General features: G+C 39.4%; 1 pseudogene across 1 annotated transcript; it reads left to right on the top strand.

The window, feature by feature from the left end:
• The first annotated feature begins 2154 nt into the window (after positions 1-2154).
• Positions 2155-3646, top strand: LOC102184800 (annotated as a pseudogene). The gene has a single exon (XR_001297545.2). The product of XR_001297545.2 is annotated as a general transcription factor IIE subunit 2 pseudogene (transcript).
• The last annotated feature ends 4617 nt before the right edge of the window (positions 3647-8263 follow it).

The following is an 8263-nucleotide window of genomic DNA, read 5'->3' on the forward strand; positions in this document are numbered from 1 at the left end:
ATTCCCCCTTTTTATCCTCCTGACCACCTCTGTCTCATTTCTCCCTCTTCTCTTCTCTGTATAAATCCGTGAACATCTCTGAGCGATCCAGACTGTGGAGAGCACATAAGGAAGTGATTACTGGCTAGCTTGCTCTCTTCTCTTTTGATTCCACCTCTTCTTCTCCTGGTCACCTCTATCTCCCTCATCCCTCTTTTCTCCACGTAACTATGAACCTCTCTGGGTGTCCCTCAATGTGGAGACACTTTTGATCTTTAACATAGATGTTTATCATCAGTGCTGTATAGATGGAGAAGTCTTGAGGCTACTGTAAGAATAAGACTGAAAACCAGAGGCAGGAGGCTTAAGTTCAAATCATGAGAACACCAGAGAACTCCTGACTCCAAGGAAAATAAATAGATAGGAGCTCATCAAACGCCTCCATACATACGCTGAAACCAAGCACCACCCAAGGGCCAATAAGTTCCAGAGCAAGACATACCATGCAAATTCTCCAGCAACACAGGAACATAGTCCTGAGCTTTAATATACAGGCTTCCCAAAGTCAAACCAAACCCACTGACATCTCATAACTCATTACTGGACACTTCATTGCACTCCAGAGAGAAGAAATCCAGATCCAACCACCAAAACACGAACACAAGCTTCCCTAACCAGGAAACTTTGACAAGCCACCTTTCCAAACCCACCCATAGTAGGGAAACTCCACAATAAAGAGAACTCCACAAACTGCCAGAATACGGAAAGGCCACCCCAAACACAGCAATATAAACAAGATGAAAAGGCAGACAAAGACACAGAAGGTAAAAGAACAGGATAAATGCCCACCAAACCAAACAAAAGAAGAGATAAGAAATCTACCTGATAAAGAATTCTGAATAATGATAGTGAAAATGGTCCAAAATTTTGGAAAAAAAATGGAGTTACAGGTAAATAGCCTGGAGATAAGGATTGAGAAGATACAAGAAAGGCTTAACAAGTACCTAGAAGAGATAAAAAAGAGTCAATATATAATGAATAATGCAATAAATGATATCAAAAAGACTCTGGAGGCAACAAATAGTAGAATAACAGAGGCAGAAGATGGGATTAGTAAAGTAGAAGATAGAAAAGTAGAAATAAATGAATCAGAGAGGAAACAAGAAAAGTGAATTAAAAGAAATGAGGACAATCTCAGAGACCCCCAGAACAGTGTTAAACACACCAACATTCAAATCATAGGAGTCCCAGAGAAGAAGACAAAAAGAAAGACCATGAGAAAATCCTTGAGGAGGTAATAATTGAAAACTTCCCTAAAATGGGGAAGGAAATAATCAGCAAGTCCAAGAAACCCAGAGAGTCCCAAACAGGATAAAACCAAGGGGAAACACTCCAAGACACATATTAATCAAATTAACAAAGATCAAACACAAAGAACAAATAGTAAAAGCAGCAAGGGAAAAATAACAACACACAAGGGGATTCCCATAAGGATAACAGCTGATCTTTCAATAAAAACTCCTCAGGCCAGGAGGGAAGGCAGGATATACTTAAAGTGATGAAAGAAAGTAACCTACAGCCCAGATTACTGTACCCAGCAAGGATCTCATTCAAATATGAAGGAGAAATCAAAAGCTTTATAGACAAGCAAAAACTGAGCGAATTCAGCACCACCAAACCAGCTCTCCAACAAATGCTAAAGGATCTTCTCTAGACATGAAACAGAGAAAGGGTGTATAAACTCGAAACCAAAACAATAAAGCAAATAGCAATGGGATCATACTTATCAATAATTACCTTAAATATAAATGGGTTGAATGCCCCAACCAAAAGACAAAGACTGGCTGAATGGATACAAAAACAAGACCCTTATGTATGTTGTCTCCAAGAGACCCAGCTCGAAACAAGGGACACGTACAGACTGAAAGTGAAGGGCTGGAAAAAAACATTTCACACAACTGGAGAGCAAAAAAAGCAGGAGTAGTGATACTCATATCACATAAAATAGACTTTAAAATAAAGGCTGTGAAAAGACAGAAAGAAGGCCACTACATGATGATGAAAGGATCAATCCAAGAAGAAGATATAACAATATAAATATATATGCACCCAACATAGGAGCACCGTCATATGTAAGACAAATGTTAACAAGTATGAAAGTGGAAATTGAGGAAGTGGCGGGCGGAGCCGGGGGAAGAGTCGCCGCCTCAGCCGCCGCTTCAGCAGCAGCCGCCAGTGCGAAGACCCCCCGAGCTGGCGGGGCAGCGCTGGGCATGCGTGCCGGGCGGCGGAGGTGCTGACAACGAGCCTGAAGCGGCAGCCACGCGGGCGTGGGCGGCTGGTCCAGGCGGAGGCTCTGGGAGGCGGCGGCGGGGCGCGTGGGGCTGCCCTCCTGGCTCAGCATTATGGATCCAAGTCTTTTGAGAGAACGGGAGCTGTTCAAAAAACGAGCTCTTTCCACTCCTGTAGTAGAAAAACGTTCTGTGTCTTCGGAGCCATCATCATCAAAGAAGAAAAAAGCAAAGCTAGAACATGGAGGATCATCGGGCTCTAAACAAAATTCTGATCATAGCAATGGATCATTTAATTTGAAAGCTCTGTCAGGAAGCTCTGGATATAAGTTTGGCGTTCTGGCTAAGATTGTGAATTACATGAAGACACGACATCAGCGAGGAGATACACATCCTCTTACTTTAGAAGAAATTTTGGATGAAACGCAACATTTAGATATTGGACTCAAGCAGAAGCAATGGCTAATGAGTGAGGCACTAGTCAATAATCCCAAAATTGAAGTAGTAGATGGAAAGTATGCCTTTAAGCCCAAGTACAACTTGAAAGATAAGAAGGCTCTGCTTAGGCTCTTGGATCAGCATGACCAGAGAGGCTTAGGAGGGATTCTTCTAGAAGACATCGAGGAAGGATTGCCCAATTCCCAGAAAGCTGTCAAGGCTTTAGGGGACCAGATACTATTTGTAAACCGTCCTGATAAGAAGAAAATTCTTTTCTTCAATGATAAGAGCTGTCAGTTTTCTGTGGATGAAGAGTTTCAGAAACTGTGGAGGAGTGTCACCGTGGATTCAATGGATGAGGAGAAAATTGAAGAGTATCTGAAGCGACAGGGTATTTCTTCCATGCAGGACTCCAGACCAAAGAAAGTGGCCCCAATTCAGAGAAGGAAAAAGCCTGCCTCACAGAAAAAGCGACGGTTTAAGACTCACAATGAGCACTTGGCTGGGGTGCTGAAGGACTACTCTGATATCACTCCTGGCAAGTAGTAAACAGTTTGGTCTGAGAGCAAAGAGTTTCAAAGTCAAGATCTTCCGTGTTGATGCTGGCATCTGCAGGCTGATCATCTTCCTGTTCTCCCACCTAGGACTGAGGAGAGGAGCAGTTCGGTTTACAGAACTAGGGCAAATTACCAAACTCGAAGCTTGTTTTCCTTAAGGGGCTAATGAGAAATGTAATGTCCCCTGTGAACCTCCTGTCACTTCTCTGGGGAACGGTGCTCAGCATGGCGTGCAGGCATCTTTGCTATTTATCGCTACTTCTAAGTGGCTCCTGGTTCCATTTTCCCCTCTTTTATTACTTTAGAACAAGTTTGCTGGTAGTCTTGAATGCAATATTTGTTTATTCCAAAAGATCATATTTATAATAAAATCATTGTAGAAGGAAAAAAAAAGAAAGTTGAAATTAACAATAACATAATAATAGTGGAAGACTTTAATACCCCACTCATACCTATGGATAGATCAACTAAACAGAAAATTAACAAGGAAACAAAAACTTTAAATGCAAGGATATATAATGGAGAAAAGACAATGTCTTTAAAAACTCGTGTTGGGAAAACTGGTCAACCACTTGTAAAAAAATGAAACGAACACATTCTAACACCATACACAAAAATTAACTCAAAATGGATTAAAGATCTAAACATAAGACCAGGAACTATAAAACTCCTAGAGGAGCACATAGGCAAAACACTCTCTGACATAAATCACAGCAGGATCCTCTATGACCCACCTTGCAGAATATAGAAAATAAGTGCAAAAATAAATAAATGGGACCTAATTAAAATTAAAAGCTTCTGCACAACAAAGGAAACTATAAGCAAGGTAAAAAGAAAGCCTTCAGAATGGGAGAAAATAATAGCAAATGAAGCAACTGACAAACAACTAATCTCAAAAATATACAAGCAACTCCTGAAGCTCAATTCCAGAAAAATAATCAACCCAATAAAAAAATTAGCCAAAGAACTAAATAAACATTTCTCCAAAGAAGACATACAGATGAGTAACAAACACATGAAAAGATGCTCAACATCACTCATTATCAGAGAAATACAAATCAAAACCACAATGAGGTACCATTTCACACCAGTCAGAATGGCAGCAATCCAAAAGTCTACAAGCAATAAATGCTGGAGAGGGTGTGGAGAAAAGGGAATCCTCTTACACTGTTGGGAATGCAATCTAGTACAGCCACTATGGAGAACAGTGTGGACATTCCTTAAAAAACTGGAAATAGAACTGCCTTATGACTCAGCAATCCCACTGCTGGGCATACACACCAACAAAACCACAATTGAAAGAGACATGTGTACCCCAGTGTTCATTGCAGCACTGTTTATAATAGCCAGGACATGGAAACAACCTAGATGTCCATCAGCAGATGAATGGATAAGAAAGCTGTGGTACATATACACAATGGAGTGTTACTCAGTCATTAAAAAAAATACATTTGAATCAGTTCTAATGAGGTGGATGAAACGGGAGCCTATTATACAGAGTGAAGTAAGCCAGAAAGAAAAACACTAATACAGTATACACATATATATGGAATTTAGAAAGATTGTCACCATAACCCTGTATGCGAGACAGCAAAAGAGACACAGATGTATAGAACAACCTTTTGGACTCTGTGTGAGATGCCACGGGTAGAATGATTTGGGAGAATGGCATTGAAACCTGTGAAATGAATCGCCAGTCCAGGTTGGATGCATGATACAGGGTGCTCAGGGCTGGTGCATTGGATGACCCAGAGGGATGGGATGAGGAGGCAGCTGGGAAGGGGATTCAGGATGGGGAACACATGTACACCAGTAGTGGATTCATATCAATGTATGGCAAAACCAGTACAATATTGTAAAGTAATTAGCCTCCAATTAAAATAAATACACTTATATTAAAAATAAATAAGTAATTAGTTAAAAAATTAACAGCTATCATTTATCTTGAAAAATAAATAAATAAAATCCTGGAGCTAATCTGACACTGTACATTTGAGGGGCAATTGTAGATTTGAGAACAAGTATAAGCCAGAACTAGAGAATATCTGACACGAACTGACACTGAACTGACACAGCACTGCCCACAACAGCTCCAGAGACATTCCTAGATATGTTCGAGGACGGTCTGAGTAGGCAACTCGACTGGAACAGGAAAATGGAGGAATCACATGAACATTCATCTCATTACCACTGTTACATTGTCCTGCCTTGTATAATTTTTTCTTTATTATTTTATTTTTTACTTTTAAAACTCTTTAATTTTTATTCTTTTTTCTCATTTTTCCTTTCTACCCACATACTATCCTAATATGTTTCTTTATTACTCTTTTTTTTTAAATCATTTGTTTATCATTTTATTTTATTTTATTTTTTTTAGTTTTTAATTTTTTTAATTTTAAAATCTTTAATTCTTACATGTGTTCCCAAACATGAACCCCCCTCCCACCTCCCTCCCCATAACATCTCTGTGGGTCATCCCCGTGCACCAGCCCCAAGCATGCTGTATCCTGCGTCAGACATAGACTGGCCATTCAATTCTTACATGATAGTATACATGTTAGAATGCCATTCTCCCAAATCATCCCACCCTCTCCCTCTCCCTCGGAGTCCCAAAGTCCGTTATACACAGATGTGTCTTTTTTCCTGTCTTGCATACAGGGTCGTCATTGCCATCTTTCTAAATTCCATATATATGTGTTAGTATACTGTATTGGTGTTTTTCTTTCTGGCTTACTTCACTCTGTATAATCGGCTCCGGCTCCAGTTTCATCCATCTCATCAGAACTGATTCAAATGAATTCTTTTTAACGGCTGAGTAATACTCCATTGTGTATATGTACCACAGCTTTCTTATCCATTCATCTGCTGATGGACATCTAGGTTGTTTCCATGTCCTGGCTATTATAAACAGTGCTGCGATGAACATTGGGGTACATGTGTCTCTTTCAATTCTGGTTTCCTCGGTGTATATGCCAGAAGTGGGATTGCTGGGTCATAAGGTAGTTCTATTTGCAATTTTTTAAGGAATCTCCACACTGTTCTCCATAGTGGCTGTACTAGTTTGCATTCCCACCAACAGTGTAGGAGGGTTCCCTTTTCTCCACAACCTCTCCAGCATTTATTGGCTTGCAGATTTTTGGATCGCAGCCATTCTGACTGGTGTGAAGTTGTACCTCACTGTGGTCTTGATTTGCATTTCTCTGATAATGAGTGATGTTGAGCATCTTTTCATGTGTTTGTTAGCCATCCATATGTCTTCTTTGGAGAAATGTCTATTTAGTTCTTTGGCCCATTTTTGATTGGGTTGTTTATTTTTCTGGAATTGAGCTGGCATAAGTTGCTTGTATATTTTTGAGATTAGTTGTTTGTCAGTTGCTTCATTTGCTATTATTTTCTCCCATTCAGAAGGCTGTCTTTTCACCTTGCTTATATTTTCCTTTGTTGTGCAGAAGCTTTTATTTTAATTAGGTCCCATTTGTTTATGTTTGCTTTTATTTCCAGAATTCTGGGAGGTGGATCATAGAGGATCCTGCTGTGATTTATATCTGAGAGTGTTTTGCCTATGTTCTCCTCTAGGAGTTTTATAGTTTCTGGTCTTACATTTAGATCTTTAATCCATTTTGAGTTTATTTTTGTGTGGGGTGTTAGAAAGTGATCTAGTTTCATTCTTTTACAAGTGGTTGACCAGTTTTCCCAGCACCACTTGTTAAAGAGATTGTCTTTACTCCATTGTATATTCTTGCCTCCTTTGTCAAAGATAAGGTGTCCATATGTGTGTGGATTTATCTCTGGGCTTTCTATTTTGTTTCCATTGATCTATATGTCTGTCTTTGTGCCAGTACCATACTGTCTTGATGACTGTGGCTTCGTAGTAGAGCCTGAAGTCAGGCAGGTTGATTCCTCCAGTTCCATTCTTCTTTCTCAAGATTGCTTTGGCTATTCGAGGTTTTTTGTATTTCCATACAAATCTTGAAATTATTTGTTCTAGTTCTGTGAAAAATACCGCTGGTAGCTTGATAGGGATTGCACTGAATCTGCAGATTGCTTTGGGGTAGTGTACTCATTTTCACTATATTGATTCTTCCGATCCATGAACAAGGTATATTTCTCCATCTATTAGTGTCCTCTTTGATTTCTTTCACCAGTGTTTTATAGTTTTCTATATATAGGTCTTTAGTTTCTTCAGGTAGATATATTCCTAAGTATTTTATTCTTTTTGTTGCAATGGTGAATGGAATTGTTTCCTTAATTTCTCTTGCTACTTTCTCATTATTAGTGTATAGGAATGCAAGGGATTTCTTGCATCAAGCAATATAATGATTTACAATTCTATATTGTATGATCAGTTTAATTTCCCTCACTACTGAAGGGTCTCAAGGTTCAGATATGCCCTCTCCTTTCTCTACAATTTCTCCCAAAGTCATCTAAATTTAAGTCCATGGCTTTTAAACTGCCATCTTAAGTTTGGAACTCTGCATTCAGACGGGTATATCTTTCTTTTTCTCCTTTGCCTTTCCCTTCCCTTCTTTTCTCAGCTGTTTGTAAGGCCTCCTCAGACAACCGTTTTGCCTTTTTCCATTTCTTTTTCTTGGGGATGGTTTTGATCACTGCCTCCTATACAATGTTTTGAACTTCTGTCCATAGTTCTTTAAGCACTGTGTCTATCAGATCTAACCCTTTGAATCTCTTTGTCACTTTCACTGTGTAATCGTAAGGGGTTTGATTTAGGTCATACCTGAATGGTCTAGTGGTTTTCCATTCATTCTTCAATTTGAGCCTGAATTTTCAATAAGTAGCTGATGATCTGAGCTATAGTCAGCTCCCAGTCTTGTTTTTGCTTAATGCATAGAGCTTCTCCCTCTTTGGCTACAAAGAATATAATCAATCTGATTTTGGTATTGACCATCTGGGGATGTCCATGTGTAGAGTCATCTCTTGTGTTGTTGGAAGAGGGTGTTTGCTATGATCAGTGCATTCTCTTGGCAAAACTCTGTTAAC

Source organism: Capra hircus (assembly GCF_001704415.2).
Source record: "Capra hircus breed San Clemente chromosome X unlocalized genomic scaffold, ASM170441v1, whole genome shotgun sequence".
In the NCBI taxonomy this organism is placed as follows: Eukaryota; Metazoa; Chordata; class Mammalia; order Artiodactyla; family Bovidae; genus Capra; species Capra hircus.